The sequence below is a fragment of the Cetorhinus maximus genome, chromosome 4 (genome assembly GCF_964194155.1).
Source record: "Cetorhinus maximus chromosome 4, sCetMax3.hap1.1, whole genome shotgun sequence".
Taxonomy (NCBI): Eukaryota; Metazoa; Chordata; class Chondrichthyes; order Lamniformes; family Cetorhinidae; genus Cetorhinus; species Cetorhinus maximus.
Genome location: NC_135882.1, coordinates 140,373,402 through 140,390,507, shown reverse-complemented (window position 1 = coordinate 140,390,507; position 17,106 = coordinate 140,373,402). Strand labels below are relative to the sequence as shown.

The 17,106-nt window shown below is 41.6% G+C and overlaps 1 protein-coding gene across 2 annotated transcripts in view; it reads right to left on the bottom strand.

Moving 5' to 3' along the window:
* Positions 1-17,106, bottom strand: part of zc3h3 (zinc finger CCCH-type containing 3) — a 286,493-nt gene that overhangs the window by 196,374 nt on the left and 73,013 nt on the right. The gene's annotated exons all lie outside the window — the stretch shown is intronic.

Genomic DNA, 17,106 nt, shown 5'->3' with positions numbered 1-17,106 from the left:
TTGACAGGATAGATGCCAAGAGGTTGTTTCCCCTTGTGGGAGAGTCTAGTACCAGAGGGCATAATCTCAGAGTAAGGGGTCACCCATTTAAGACAGAGGTGAGAAGGAATCTCTTCTTTAGAGGGTAGTGAATCTGTGGAATTCTTTACCGCAGACCGCTGTAGAGGCTGGGTCATTAAGTATATTCAAGGCTGAGACAGACAGATTTTTAAATTAGTAGGGGAAATCAAAGGTTATGGGGAAAAGGCAGGAAAGTGGAATTCAGGATTATCAGATCAGCAATGATCTCATTGAATGGTGGAGCAAACTCGATGGGCCAAATGGCCTACTTCTGCTCCTATGTCTTATGGTCTTAACAAAGGGTGCCTGTCCACTACAAAAAATGCAAATGAAAGAAAAGGGAGGGGTGCGAGAGGGAAATAAAGGGGGCATGAGAGGGAAAGAGAGGGGGGTCAAAGAGGGTGGCAGTATGGGTCAAGGGGAGGGAGAAAGAGTTACATAAAAGGGGGAAAGAAAAGGGGGCAAAGGGGCCAACAGACAGGGAGAGGGGGCAAGGGACAGAAATGTGTCATGGGGGGTGGTTAGGACACACAAAAAGGAGGCAAAGGGAGAGAACACAAAGGAAGAGAGAAACAGAAGTAGCGAGGGAGATAAGAGACAAAGGGGGAGAAGAGACGGACAAAGGGGAGTGAATAAGGAAGGGACAAAGGAGAGATTGGAAAGTAGAAAAAGAGGACAGAGCAAAGAGTAGTTCAGCAAGAAAGGGGAAAAGGAAGAGAAGACGGGATACATAAAAGGAAGAGGAAAATCCAATAATTCTTTGCCGTGCTCTTTTTGTATTCCACATGAAAGTTTCCTTTCCAATAATATGACGACTGAATAACCTAGATGGGTTATTTTATATATCACAACTGGAGTTTCAGCCACTTATTGTTGACTGTTTGACAAAGTCACCAAGGAAGTAATTTTGCATTACCTCCAGAAGGTTGCAGTTCTCTTCAATTTTTCTTCACTGGTTTCTTCTACAATGTCCAACTAACTGCAATCCCTCAAAAGTAGATTGCATTTATCTAGTGTCTTCTACATCCTGAGGATATCCCAAAGCCCTCCACAGACAATGAGCTACTTTTGAAGTGAAGTCACTTTTGCGACATAGGCAAATGCAGCAGCCAATTGTGCATAGCAAGGATCCATAAACAGCAATCAGATGAATGACCTGTTAATCTGTATTACTGATGCTGGCTGAGGAAGGAATGTTGGCAATGATGTCAGAACTCCGTGATTTTTAAAAAAAAAATGTCATGTAATCTTTTATATCCACCTGAAGTGGCAGATGGACCCTCTGTTTATCTAACTGTGCTCTCTGACAAAACAGACACCCTGTTTCCCAACTCCTCAAATTTAAAATTCTCATCTTGATGTTTAAACTCATTCATGGCCTTGCCTTCACTATCTCTGAAAACTTCTCCAGCTTGAGACCACCTCTTTCAAATCTCCGTTCTTCTGATCTCTTCCCAGCCCTCTGTCCCACAATTGGCAGGCATGACTTCAGCTTTCTCAGCACTATGCTTGGGAATTCTCTTCGTAACACCACTCCGTCCCCACCCCAACCTCCCTCTCTCTTACTTTAAGAAACTCCCAAATTCTCTTCTCTGAAGATCGTTTGATGACTTCTAATATATTCTAATGGTTTGGTGTCCATATTTTATTATATCTCTATGAACCACTTTGCCTTTATAGAGTGTCCTTAATATCCAAATGTATTGTTGCTACGCAAAATGGCTATTGTTGTTAAGGATTTGTTCAGTAGGTCTCACTAAGAGGCTGAGGCTTTTAAGGTTGAACAGTAGCGTTTACTGGTAACACAACTATTCACATATGTACAAAGTATGGCGCAAACTAGGAGCCAACTCCATGTTGACTCCCACACAGAGTGTCTCCATACAACTGTCTCCTGTCCACTGTCATGTGTCTCTACATGATACTGAGGGCGGTACTGTTCGCCAGTCCCACATTAACTATTGCTACGCCGAACATCCTTATACTATGCCATAGCTCGCAAACACTTCCTTCAAGAACCTAATGATCACCTCTGTGGTCGTTGTGTAACTGCTTCACTTCGATTCATTGGGGGAAGTAATCAATCACAATAAGGAAGGAAAAGGGGCTCCCTCTGGACAGGTTTGTGCAGTGCGCACACCTGGCAGTTTGAGATTATTTCTTCAATTTCCCTTCATAGTCCTAGCCACCACACTGCAGACTGGGTCTGTGCTCTGCACTTTGTAACGTCCAGGTGGTCTTGGTGGATTTGTTGGAGCATCTCCAGCCGAAGGGGGACTGGAATGACCAACCGCTCATTAAAAACTAGCATACCAACTATCACAGTGAAGTGTTTCTGCCGTTCCAAACAAATTTTCATGACATTGCCGCCTGGCCTCTGCTGTGGCTGCCGACGGATGTGGACACAGTCCTCATCTCGCAATTGCTCCCAGTGTATTTGCTGAAGCTTTCCTGGGGTAGCTAGCAGTTGTTTTCTCACCAACTGGGAATGCGATTCAAGCTCATCAACCAGGTTGATGTGTCGCAGAAAGGTCGACTGTGGCCCTAGACAGTGTGTCTGCTGTTTGATTTTTCCCTTGAACATGCAACGTATCATTTGCAAAGCACATGAGACTCAAGCAGAATCTCTGAATTCAGGGGGGCATCTTCACAAGTTCTTTCTCATCTAACTGTGAGACCAGTGGTTTATGATCTGTTTCGATGGTGACTTTCAGACCAATAATGTAGTCAGAGAACTTCTCACAAGCCCATGTGACTGTGAAAGCTTCCTTTTCAATAATAGCATACCGTATCTCTGCGTCTGACAATCCTGTAGATGTGCAATATGCTGGTTGGCGACACCCATCCAGTTGCTCCTGGAGTAAAATTGCCCCTAGGCCTGTGGAGGGGGGACCTGCTGCTATTCTATTGGGCAGGGATGGGTTGTAGTGAGCCAGGATAGCAAGTGGGAGCAGCACGTCTTTCATGTGACTGAATGCTTGTTCTTGGTATGCATCCCAGCACCACGTCTGGCCCTTTTTGAGAAGGTGCCACAGGGGCTCTGTGACCTGTACCAGGTTGGGCAGAAATTTTGTCAACGGGTTCACCACGCCCAGGAATCTTTGGAGATCTGGAATAGAGGGGACTGGGGACACATCAATTGCGTTCATTTTGTGTGGGTCCACCATCATGCCTTTGCTGCTGACAATATGTCCTAAGAACTGAACAGAGATCTTACAAAGCTTGCATTTCTCATTTAGTGTCAGCCCTGCTTCCTGCAAGCGCTCTAAGACAGCCATGAGCCTCCTGTTGTGTTCTTCAATGGTCGTACCATGAATTAAAACATCATCCATATGGCAGATGACACCCTCTAGGCCTTGTAAGATGGCCGACATCATGCACTGAAAAATCGCAGGTGCTGATGTAATGTCCAAGGGCAAGCGGTTGAAACAGAATCTGCCAAACAGGGTGATAAACATAGTCAGTGATCTGGACTTCTAGTTTAGTGGGAGTTGCCAGAAGGCACACCATGTTTTTGGAGAGCTTGGTCAAGCTGTCATCCACCGAGGACATCGGGTGGACTTCTCTTGCCAATGCCTTGTTGAGTTGTATCTGGTCTACACAGATGTGAATGGACTCATTTGGCTTCGGGACTGGGCCCATCCCAGAACAGCATTCTGTCGGCTGAGTGACTGTGAAGATGACCCCCATTTTGGTCATCTCGTCCATTTGTTGCTACATTTGCTTCATAAGCGGGTGCGGTATTTTCCATGGTGTGAACAGGCACACGGACTTAGAATCCTCTCTCAATGTAATGCTGTATACAGTCTTCAGTCACCCCAATCCAGTGAAAAGTTTTGGAAGCTCTTTCTTAAAATTGGAACCAGGCCCTTGTTGGTTAACTTCATCAATTTTCTGAAGGAGACCGACATAGGCGGGAAAATTCTTGATTGTGGAGTGCAAATAATGTCTCCCGTATTCATTTGTTTTTGTATTGGAGTGTTGCTTGCAATGTACCTTTAACTTGGAGTTTAATTCCACCTGCTCCATACAGCTGTGTGGGGGTGGCACCAGGCATTGCTTCGCTAGACATGGTTCCTTATCCCAGAGGACTGTTACACTGGCTCCCATATATAATTTGAAAAAGGCGAGGTGACCATTTACAGAGCCGTCAACATTCCAAAAGGAGAATCCATGCTCACCCAAGAAGCACGATTGAACTTCCTGGTGTGGTACTTCAATCTTGTGGACTGTTTTGGGATCCTCCACACGCCCGATGTCTTAGACTTGCACAGCTTTCCAAAGTGTCCCAGCCAGGTGCAGTTAAAATATTGCGCAGATTGCTGGACATTGCTCTTGCCCATAAGGTCTTTTGGCTCCACAGCACTGACATGGTCTCCCACTATCGTGTGGTCTGTTTGGGTATTGCCTTCCTTGGCCTCAAGTCTCCCTGAAGCCTTTTGGTGCTTCATGAGCTGAACAGTTGGTGCTGCTCTGTATCATGGCTTAACCTCGCCACGTAAAATGGGCCAGTGTCGTTTGCGAATTTCAGACTGCCTGACTATTTGGATGGCCTTTTCTAGGCTCAGATCTTCTATTGCCCGTTGTAGATCCAAAAGGACATCATCAGCCACTTCAACCACTATTTGGTCTCGTAAGAGCTCTGACGTAAGGTCGCCATAGTCACAGCCTTCAGCCAATCTGTATGATTTGTTTGAGAAAGTGTCACCTGGTTCTTCCTGGCTGTTGGACTTGCTCTAAAATTTTATTATTTCTTAAAGTAGGAATCAAAGGATTTCAGAACATCTTCAAACTTATCTGAAGATTTATTTATTCCTTGCCTCGCAATGATGTCATTGGCTATTGGACATACTGAGTGCAGTAGTGTATTCACTTGTTTAGCCTCTGTCTTCTTATCTAATCCTGAAGCTATCATGTGTGTTGAAAATATTTCGCCAAAGACCCCAATTCTGTGCCTGGTCTAGCCCAAATTGATCTGGTTGGGTTGATCTAATATCCATGGTTGCTTTTCAGCTCAGGGAAGTACAGCCTTAAATGCTGTTTCACTGTTAAAGATCCGGCATGGCAGTAACTGTTTTCTCAATGCTTTTTCCCGCGTTTGTCGGGTTTTGGCAGGCTCTTGCAGCGACTGCGGATCCAACCTCAAAGGGATTGATTTCACACAGCAAATTTTTAAAATCAAAGATTTGGGCTCTTTAGAGCATTTTTGGAGTTTGTTAGGGTGATTAAAATGCAATTCCCAGCTTTGGCTGAGTTTATAAACTGTTTTTTTCCCCCCAGTGGACTGCTCTGACCAATTAATAGCCTGAAGGCTTTTAAAGGTTAGTTCAGCCCTAGAAATGAATTTTTTGCTCACCCTTACTAGGTCCTTTATGCAATCATTTGGGATTACAATGGCCCTCCAATTGCTCTGGAGGAGTCCTTTCGCTGTACAATGGATTTTTCTTCTGCTCTTCAGCCCCCAAGTCCGCAATGGAGTTTCTTTTTAGATGATCTCCAGCTGTGTATTCAGTTCAGGATGTTGCTCCACTAATTTGTCAGATTCTGGGACCTTCATCAGCTTCTTCGGTTCTGAGTTTGTGCAATAGCTGCCATCATATTGTAAGGGTTTATTCAGTAGGTTTCACTTACAGGTTCAGAGGCTTGTAAGGTTGAACAGTAGTGTTTATTGGTAACACAATTATTTACATAATTAGTATAGCCTAAACTAGGAGCTAACTCCATGTTAACTTCAACTCGAGTCTCTCCATACAACTCTGTCTCCCTACATCATACTTTGAGCAGTACTGTTCTCCAGTCCCACATTAACCCTTGCTATGCCGAACAGCCTTATACGCGAGCGATCACGGTTGCTAACCATAATGAATTTGAGATTGCCATAGACATCATCTTAGCTACGGAAGTGTCAATTGCTACCTTATGTAGTCTGAGTCTTTATACAAAGTTGACTCCCACTATCTTCTATATACCTGTGCCATAAAAGGAACTCAGAAGTGTACCATCAAATTGTCTTGATTGTTGGACCAGATTTCCATGTTTTAAATATATTCCCGTCATCTGTCCCAAAGCAGACACAGTTAACACAGGTTCATATTGTAAACTGTTTTATTCCAAAGTGGATAAAACATACAGCACAATGAGAGTACCAAGAGTCACTTGCTAAAAACCAGTACAACTTCTGTCATGCTATTTAAAAAAATGAATACTATACAAGTACTAGCTCACTCTGGTGAGTTGTTTAATTCAATTTAAAAGCATAACTTATTTTATCCTATCCTCCTGCTCAGGACAGCATCATTCATTCGCTGCAGTTTTCTGCTGTTCAACACACTTGATGGCAGTGTTTTCTGATCTGTAAAAGCTACTCTCAACCACCCCCACTCCACCACCACCCACCCCCGCTCCACCACCACCCACTCCCCAGAGATCAAAATCAGTTTCCAACACCAAGATTCTCTGAATAACCAGACATGGCTCATGAATGGTGACCTCAGAAACAAATTCTCATCTCACGTAGTTACCATTTGTCTGTCTATTGATACAAAACCATTTTGGGAAGCTAACCTTTTTTCAGCAAGGTTTTTCTAAGAGAACTCGAGGCATAATAACGCTCAATATAAATACACATCTTTCAACTTCTCCACTTCAGGCAGCTTTTGCTTTCCACCAAACGAAGACCTGTGGAAAGATTTGCCTGAGATTCAGCTGAGGATTGCACCTGAGAAGATATGTTAAGTAAACAGATGAGACATTGCTGTGCATTTATGGAGTAATAGGGATCTACAACTTTAACTGGGTGCATGTTTGTTAGATAATTTCAATCAGGAAGCACAGGCTGGCAGGCAGATAAGGTAGCTCGATTCCCAGAGAGCCTTGACTAATGGCCTCATTAGAGGCTAGAGTATAAACAGTAAAAAAATAAACAGGGTAATAAATGTAAACTTGAGCAACAGACAAGACAGCATTTATGTGTGCACAGTGCAATAAAGAAAAGATTTTACCTTAGCTCAATGTCTTCAATATTAATTGATTGCATAGGACCTTCAATAAATGAGGCAAGTGTAGGTATTACATAAAATATTTACAAAACACACACTGTACTCTATATCAATGCTGGGAGTGGAATACCTATTTAGGGCACCCAGTGTCAATGCTCTTCAGGCTTGTACCTCCCTCGCTCTGTAAACTAGCCCAACCCTCCAAGTTATCTGTGCTCCTCCAATTCTGGTCCCTTATACGTTTTTGACGATAAGTGTTTCATCATTGTCAACAGTATGGGGGAATGGTGGGTAGCTACATCGGCACAATGGAGATTGCTTCTAATATATGTTAGATCCCTTAAATGAATATGCAAAAGTAAATGGATGTTAAAAAAAAACTGAGGGCAGTGCAATTCTACCTCGCAATGTGCGTGAGCTTACTGTTCATTAATATGGAGGCACAGAAGTCAGTTTAGCATCTGAAAAACTGCACTGCACAATCAAATTTCCAGACTGGTATGTGTGCAGCGTTGCAATGTGGCCATCACATTCTGACATCACATTTGGCATAGGATAACTATCCACATGTCCTTTACATCAAAATATGTACCAGCTCAATGCAAATTTATTTCAGCTCAATAGATATTGCTTTCGTTTGGCTGATATCCCAATTTACCATGATTTCAATTTATTAACTGTAATATCGCCAAATGCTAATTCCTTAGAAAGATGATGGTGAACCAATCAAACCAATTAAATTATTCAAAATATATTTTCCTCAGCTCAGCAAGAATCAAAGGCTCCTGCACTCACTGGGATGGATTTTTGGAGCAAAGGAAAGATGTTACAGTCAGGAAATTCAGAAATATGGGTTTTCCTGAGAGCTGTGGAGTTTTAACTCCATGATGTGCATGTGTTTTTAGTTAAAAAACAGATCTTTCCAGAGGCAAGCTGTTTGACAGGCTTAACTACCTGATGAGAGAGGAAGTACTCCAGAAAAGGCCACAACTAAGGATCAGTTAAGTTTTATGGTTATCGGAGGGTGCGGGGATGGAAATCGTGAGGGTGGGAAGTATGAGACTGGGAGGGTCGAATGTGATTTTGGATTATGGGGGTGGTTGGGCAGAGGGAACGAAGATCACAGGAAGAAATCAGCGGAGGTATCGGGAAGGAGCGTGGTTTAAGAAATCGTGGGAAGGTCACAGAAGATTCGAGGAGTCAGTAATCCAGGGGAAATTGGACAAGATGGGGGGCAGGGGAGATTTGTTAGGGGAAGAATGTGGAGGATTTTAAAAATTAGCTTGTTGGCCTTGAAGGAAATAGCTCTGCCTTCAAGCAGACAAGCAGTGCTGTAATGACACTTACCTTATGGATCTAGCCCCTCAGGCCTCCTGTTCCTAAGGCCAGGGAAACTCAGTCAACATGCAAAGGTACCATGTTAAGATGTGGTTGCACAGCTTACATAAAAGATTTTACCTTCCGAGAACAGATTAGTCTGCTTACCCTGCCTCTTTTAGAACCAGAAGTGGGCATATTCAAGGTCGGTCAGATTTTTTAGCATTTAAACTTCCACCTGTTTTTGGATGTTAAAATTAGACCCAAGGTTTCTAACTACATATTTCACAATGATATAATCAAACATGTGCATTTTGGCACAAAGGACACTTAAGCTATACTTTTGTTGCTAAAATTTTTAAAAGAGCAGAGCAGAGAGATCTAGGGTACAGATACATGGTGGGAGTGTAGCTAGTCAAAGCCATCAAAAAGGCAAATTGGATTCTGGATCTTATACAAAGCGGAATGGATAAAAGCAAAGGAATAATGTTGAACTGGTACATGACATTGGATAGACACCCCATTATCAGAAGGGCATTCCGTGGTATGGGTACTGCAAAGATCAACTAGAATACAATCAGAATGAGAAAGAAGTTACAAAGGTTGAAAAAAAGGGGGCTTTTTTCACTAGTGTATAGAAAGTAAACGGGAAACAAAATAGACATTTTCAAAATTAGTCAAGGATTTGTGAGGACAGTGACAGATGGTTTTCATTGGTTGTTTATCCCAAAGGGGGACACAGACTGAAGATAATCACTAGAGAATGAAGGCCAAAGTTTGAATAATTCTCTCCCCTCCCCAAAGTTATTAGAGCATGTAAATTTTTATTGCAAATGAAGCAGAGACGGCAACACAATTTAAAACGCAGTAGGCTAAGTAATCAAAAGAGAATATGCAAGAAACTGCTTGAAAAGAACAGGTAATAGGATTAACATACCACAAGTCTGTCTGAACAGTTATCACTAGCATATCCGTAAATTCTATAGACTTGGTTTGTGTGTTTTGAGTAGCTATATTGATTTTATTTTAAATGAAGGTCATATTAATGGGTTGATATTGACAATTTGGCCAACAACTATCAATCAGTTAACTTCAAAGAGATGCTTCATCAGAAATTGTAAAATGCACATATCAGAAGAATTCTCTCTTTGGAAGCCACTCTCTGTCTTGCGATATAATTGTTGATTTTCTTTTGTCAAAGTTATATTAACATACAACGGACAATAAATGTTTGGTTGTTTTCTTTAGGTAATGTTAACAACTCTACCTGCACACCTTCCTTGGCTGTCAACACAGATTCTGGCCTAAAATCTGTTTTGCATGCTATTTTAGAGAAACATATTCACCAACTACAACTTAGCATTGTTGGCAAATACAGAAACAGCAGATTTGTGCTTAAAACGTGACTTCAGGCTAAGACACAGGCTATGTTCAGGAGCTGTCTGGGCATGCAAGAATTCACTTTTTCCTGTTGCTCATCTCCTCCCAATACTGCCATAATACCATGCTAATGCTCTCAGGACCTAGCAGCCCCCTCCCTACTGCCATCAGATCCTGTTACCTTCCAACGTCCTGTAAACTCTCTGCTGTCAGTACAACCTCTCCACTGCTGCGAGACCATAAGGCCTCCTTGAGGTGCAGCGAGATCTGTGTCCTTCGACAGAGTGCTCCAAACCCTAGTGCCCACATCTTGGGACCTTCGAACTCTTGTATTGATAAGAGCTTGGTACCTCCCCACCATTGCTCCTAGACTGTGGGACCTCCCATCAGTTCAATGCTTCGAATTCCAAGCCCTCACCCCAGAGCTGCCAGATCCCTTCCCTCCCTCACCATTCATTTTCCTAGACTACAGGAAAGAGCCAGTAAATCAAACCAAACCTTCCAATGCCTTTTGCTACCAAAGCCCAGGTTCCCTCTCTGTAGTGCTAGCAGAGAATCAACTCCCAAAAGCAATGAAGGACTAGTAACCCCATTACTGGAGCTAACTATATTTGAAGGGCAGGACTTTTAGATGCCTTGACAGCTTGACAGGTTCTCGCGACAGGTGATTTTAAAAGGTCTGTTGACAGTTTCAATGAGCATGACAGTTAATGAGTTTATGCACAATAATGTCTGCTTTTAATACCCCCAAAGAGCACCTGCTCTCTCCCAAAAGGTGTCCCGGGACCAGATCCAGAGGGGTGCCTTGGCTATCTAAACAAATCCTCAAAGTGCAGACCTGCTCTCACCAGGTCTACTCTGCACACCTTGGGTTTCACACTTCTGGGCTACTAACATCAGACTTCAGTGGAGGCAGCTGCATGCATGAAACACAAAATGCCCCATTCCTACCCCCACAAAAATGGGAAGTGCTGTATTCAGGAGCAAGACTTAGGATTTCCAGGCACTTCCGCCAATTTTGCCATCCAGGCCATAGTCTGAGGAGAAAAAAGATCAAGGTCTCCTAGGACCAGAACATGGATGATGAACACCGTCTACTGGTAAATGTAAGCACACTGAGGGCAACCTTAGGGGCAAAATTGGGCAACAGACTGTGCAGGGAGCTGAAGGGCCAAGCAGGTTCAGCCTTGTTGTTCCATGCCCATATGACACTAACAAATATACTTTTGGATCCAGAAAATAAAATGGAAAATGGAATTTAACTTGGAGAAGCGTGAAGTAATGCACCTGGAGAGGGCAAACAAGGCAAGGGAATGCACATTACACGGCAGGATACTGAGAAGTGTAGAGGAACAGGGGGCTTTGGAGTGCATGTCCACAGATCCCTGAAGATAGCAGGACAGTTAGATAAGGTTAAGAAGGCATAAAGATACTTTATTTTATGAGACAAGGCATAGAAGGTAACACCAGGGAGGTTATGCTATAACTGTGTAAACCATTAGTGGAACCATGGCTAGAGTATCGCGCACAGTTCTGGTCACCATTATTGCAGGAAGGCTGTGATTGCACTAAAGACATGTACGAGAACTTTGGAATGAAGAATTTTAGCTATGAGGAAATATTTAATAGGCTGGCGTTATTTTCTTCATATCAGAAGAAACTGAGGGGGGATTTAAAATTATCAGGGGCCTTGATAAGAGTGGATAGGAAGGATCTATATTTCTTAGTAGAGATGTCAATAACAGGGAAGCACAGATTTAAATAATTGGCAGAAAGATTAGAAAGGAGCTGAGGAGATCTTTTTTTCACCCAGAGTGTGGTGGCAACCTGGAACTCACTGCCTGATAGGGTGGTAGAGGCAGAAATCCACATCACATTTAAAAAGTGCTTGGATGTGCACTTGAAGTGCTGTAACCTAAAAGGTTATGGACTAAGACCTCAAAAGTAGGATTAGGCTGGATAGAACTCTTTTTTTAGCTGAGGCATAATGGGTGAAATGGCCTCCTTCTGTACTTTAAATTTTCTATTTTTCAAGATCCTGCCACTCTTTTAATAGTCCTAGATCATATAAGGACCCCTATTTAGTCCTGTTGTACCTCAAGTCGTTCATTCCAAATGCTTCCCAAGATGCATACAACATCTCAGAATACTCCTCACTCTGCTGACTTGGAATCCAGCCCACAAGACTCTACGACCTAATTCTTCCAAAAACAAACATCTAAATAAGTGCTGCAACTCCACATATTGACCACCAATTTTCCACATGCTAACAACCATCTTCCTTTGTGACACAGCTACCGTATAATCAAGGCTGCTAACTTAATTGTCAAATTAAATCCTCAAAATACTAATAACATTGAATTAAAATAGAGTGACTGAGATATGCACTCTACTGAGTGCCTGCTTCACTTGTTCATTTTTGCATCAGGCACATATATTACGCCTGAAAGCATTGGCTATATTAACACGGTTAAAATAAATTTTGAGCCGATCAGCAACAAATTATAACCAAAATGGTCTTAAATTTCCTCAGCAGCAGTGATTACCTTCCACTTATCTCAGTTTCTGCCTGTTATAGTACTCCTCCATTTAGATAACACTTCAGGGCATTAAAAAGGGACAGGTCAGGCAAAATGCCTCTTCCAATTTAATAACAGGCAGCCTGTCTTTAAGGTGGTCCCTTTCCACTGATCAGGAAAGGGCTTCCAAGATGGCAAACACTTTCAGTTACAGTGTCACTGTGTTCTGACATAGGACTTTCAACCTTCAAATTAGTTAAATAGCCTTGTTAAACAGAGCTGCCTAGCAGTGGCAGTTATTTGTCAATCAGCTGAAAGTAGTTGGTTCAAAAGGAGTTAATTACTGTAGCAGGAAACTAAGCTTGACTCATCATAGGCTGTATATAAGCAAACAGGTTTTTCAAATCTCATGGAGTAAAGGGATATATGGAGAGGAGACTGTGCCTGAATGAGATGTAGACAGAGCATGTAGTTGGGAATTTGTTGCAGAGGTGCTCCTTTTTTTCAGCCTCCAGTAGTTGCAGAGTTTTCTTCCTTCATCTCCAAGCTAGGAGAACTACTTTAGCTATGTCAATTATTAACTAATTGGTTAATTAAATAAATAAGGTTGGACAGAAATAACAGGGTGGTGGTGTGCCGTGACTGCAGCACATGGGAATCTGTGGGATGCACCACAATCCTGGACAGCTGTATCTGCAGCTTGTGCAACTTAGGCTCAGAGTTGCTGAGATGGAGTTTAGATTGTGGGTGTTGCAAAGCATCAGGGTGGGGTCACATCCTGGTTACTTTGTTCTAGGAGGCAGTAACACCCCTTTGGTTAGGCAGAACCTTAGAGTTGGTCAATGGTCAGGGACAGGAGGGTGTGACTGCGAGTCAGGCAGGTATGGGAAATCAGCATGTAGTGATGGATGGGATGGGATGGGATGGATTGGGGGGGGGCGGGGGGGGAGGGGTTTCAGGTGAAGGGAGATTTAGAAATCCAAAGAGAAAAGTCAAAGCATTGAACAGTATAGCAATGTGGGTAAAGACAAGCAGAGTGGGATAGGAAGGGACAGAGTTTAACAAAAATTGTACATCAGTGGATAAGGTCTTTGCAGGGAATAGAAGTTAAAAAAAATTAAAGGTTCTTTAGCTGAATGCACAAAGCATCTGCAATAAGATAGGTTAACCAGTGGCACAATGAGAGGTAAATGATTTAGATCTGATTGCCATTATAGAGACATGGTTGCAAGGTGATCAAGGTTTGAAAGTAAATATTCTAGGGTACATAATATTTTGGAAAGACAGGCAGAATGGCAAAGGAGGAGAGGTAGCCCTGATAGTAAAAGATGACATAATGGAGGAGCAATGGAGCTAGGCAGTGACACCCTCATCCTATGAATGAATTTAAAAAAAGAGAAAGGATGTGGCCTCAAGGTCACTAAGTAGGATCATTATGGGTGGAAATCAGGAATAGAAAGAGTTAGGAAACACTAGTGGGAGTAGTTTTGAGACCCCCCTAACAGTTGTTATACTGTTGGACATAGCATTAAAAAGGAAATGATTGCAGCTTGTAACAAAGGCAATGTTATAATTGTGGGGGACATTAATCTTCACATAGGCTGGGACAATCAAATTGGTAAGAGTGGTCTAGAAGATGAGCTTATATAATGTTTTTGTGACAGTTCTTTGGAACAATATGTTGTGGATCTGATTAGGGATAAAGCTATCTTTGATCTGGTATTGTGTAATGAAGTAGGGTTAATTAGTAATGTCATAGTGGAAGATCCACTGGGAAATAGTGATCATAATACCACTGAATTCCATGTTAAGTTTGAAAGTGAAAAACTCCAATCACAACAAGAATCTTAAATTTAAAGCCAACAAGAGGTATGAGAGGAGTGCTAGCTAAAGCTAATTGGGTAAATCGCCCTAAAAAGTATGGAGGTAAATGAGTAGTGGGAAACATTTAAAGAAACAATTCAAAATGTTCAACAAAAATACATTCAATTGAAAAACAAAATCTCAGCAAGAAGGACCAATCTGTGGCTCACACAGGAAGTTAAGGATAGTATTAGATGAAAAGAAGAGGCTTACAACGTTACCAAAAATAACCAGTAACAAGTCTGAGGATTGGGAGTGATTTAAAAACCAGCAAAGGGTGACCAAAAGTTGATAAAAAGGGAAAAAAATAGAATGAGTAAAATAGCCAGGAACATCAAAACAGATTGTAAGAGCTTTTATAAGTATATTAAATTAAGGCTGTTACTCAAGTAAACATTGGTCCCTTAGAAGAAGAGACAGGAGAAATTATCATGGGGAATGAGGAAATGGAAAAGGCTTTGAACAAATAGTTTGTGCCTGTCTTCACAGTAGAAGACACAAGTTACATACCAGAAATAGAAGGTAACCTGAGGGCTAATAAGAGTGAGGAAATAAAGGTAATGAATTTCAGCAAAGAAAAAGTACCAGAGAAACTTAAAGGACTAAAATCTGATCATTTCCCAGGACCTGATGGCCTACACCCCAGGGCTCTGAAGAGCTAGCTGCAGAGATAGCGAATGCGCTAGCTATGATTTTCCAAAGTCCCTTAGATTTGGGAATAGTCCTATCAGATTGGAAATTGGCAAACGTTACACTGCTTTTCAAGAAAGGAGGGAGAGAAAACAGGTAACTACAGGCCAGTTAACCTAACATCATATGTCAGGAAAGTCCTAGAATCTATTATTAAGGAAGTCTTAAGCATACATTTAGAAAGCCATAATATTATTAGTAAAACCATTGTTGACTTGTTTTAAAGGGAAATTCTGTTTGACAAATTTATTAGTGTTTTTTTGAAGATGTAACTAGTAGAGTAGATAAAGGGGAACAGTAGATGCAGTATTACCTGGGATTTCCAAAAGGCATTCAATAAAGTGGCACAAAAAAGGTTAACAAGCAAGGTAAGGGCTCATGGAATTGGGGATAATATATTAGCATGGGTTGAGGATTGGTTAAAGATAGAAAGCGGAGTGGGCATAAACATGGCGTTTTCAAGTTATCAGGCTGTAACCTCAGCTATTTACAATCTATATTCATGAATTAGGTGAAGGTGTATTTAAGAATGCTGATGGTACCAAACTAGGTGGAAAAGTGAGCTGTGGGAGGACACAAGCTGCAAAGTGATATAGACAGGTTAAGGAAGTGGGCACATAATGGCAGATGGAGTATAATGTAGGGAAATATGAAGTTTTTCACTTTGGTCATAAGAATAGAAAAGCAGAATTTTTTTAATAGGTATGTACTTGTAAATGTTGCTGTTCAGAGAGACTTGGGTGTGCTCGTACAAGGAATGCAGAAAGTTAGCATGCAGGTGCAGCAAGCAATTAGTAAGGCAAAATATATGTTGGCCTTTATTGCAAGGGGATTAGAGTACAAAATAAATAAGGCTTGGTAGGATTGTACAGGGTTTTAGCATGACCACATCCGGAATAGTGTGTGCAGTTTTGGTCTCCACATTTAAGAAAGGATATCCTTGCATTGGAGGCACTACAATGAAGGTTCATTAAATTGGTCTCTGGGATGAGGGAGCTGTCCTATGACGAGAGGCTGAGTAAATTGTGCCTATGTTCTCTGGAGTTTAGAACAATGAGAGACAATCTTATTGAAACCTACAAAATTCTGAAGGGGCTTGAGAGGGTAGACGATCAGAGATTGTTTCCACTGGCTGGGAAAATCTAAAACATGAGGCCACAGAATCGGAATAAGGGGCTGATCATTTAGGACTGATATGAGGAGAAATTATTTCACTCAAAATGATGAAGAATCTTTGGAATTCTCTACCCCAGAGGGCTGTGGATGCTCCATCACTGAATACATTTAAGACAGATTTTTCATGCCTCAGGGAGTCAAGGGATATGGAGAAGGAGCAGGCAGGAAAGTGGAGTTGAAGCCCAGCATCAGCCATGATCATTGTGAATGGTGGAGCAGGCTCGACGGACCATATGGTCTGCTCCTACTCCTATTTCTTATGTTCTTGTGTCATAAGCTGTGCGCTATAAAGCACAACACTCCTGTTGCTGTAAAACACTACTTGTGTTACTCCATGGGTGATATGCAAGTTCCTTTGTGCTTTGACTGCTTATTGCTATTTTTCACTATTTTTCTCTTACACTGCTTAATTGAAATTTTGATTACTCGATTTTTTTTAGTACCGAATTTCTGTTGTGTTATTTTTGTTTGTTTCTCTGAATCACTGAACTTTTTTTAAAAACAAGGATCACCGTATTCACATGTTTAGTTTGCATTTGTAATGACTGATATTTTGTCATTTCAATTTACCGTAGTTTTATTTCTGCAAAAGTTGCATAAATGTACAAGTGTTTATGAAAACGAGAGGGGTATCTTTAAAGTTGAAAAATGTTTCGAAGTTTTATGTATCATAAAGGGGGTAAAGTTGAAGCAAATGACTTGAACTTAAAGTCAACAGGAAATGCTTATTAAATGTACCACAACTGATGCCTAAGTAATCAGTTAAAAAGTTTCACGGTTCACCACACAGCTGAAGCAGCAACTACAGTAAGGGGCTGAGAGTTTGTAATCCACACATTTTTACAGGGATCAACTTCACCCAAATGAATTTTACAGATGGACTAATATGATTCTCATTTCTGTCTGACCTCATCACTGGGGTTGTTTTTAAACTGCAGCAGAAAAAAAGAGACAGAGAAAAGCTGGATTACTTTATGCTGTTTATTACTTAGCTAAACTAGGAGGGATAAAGGATATCAAAAAATTTCCAAGGAGAATCTGATGCATATTGTTCTGTTAAAAAACATTAAAACCATGCCTCATAGAAAGATAACTTTTGAGTT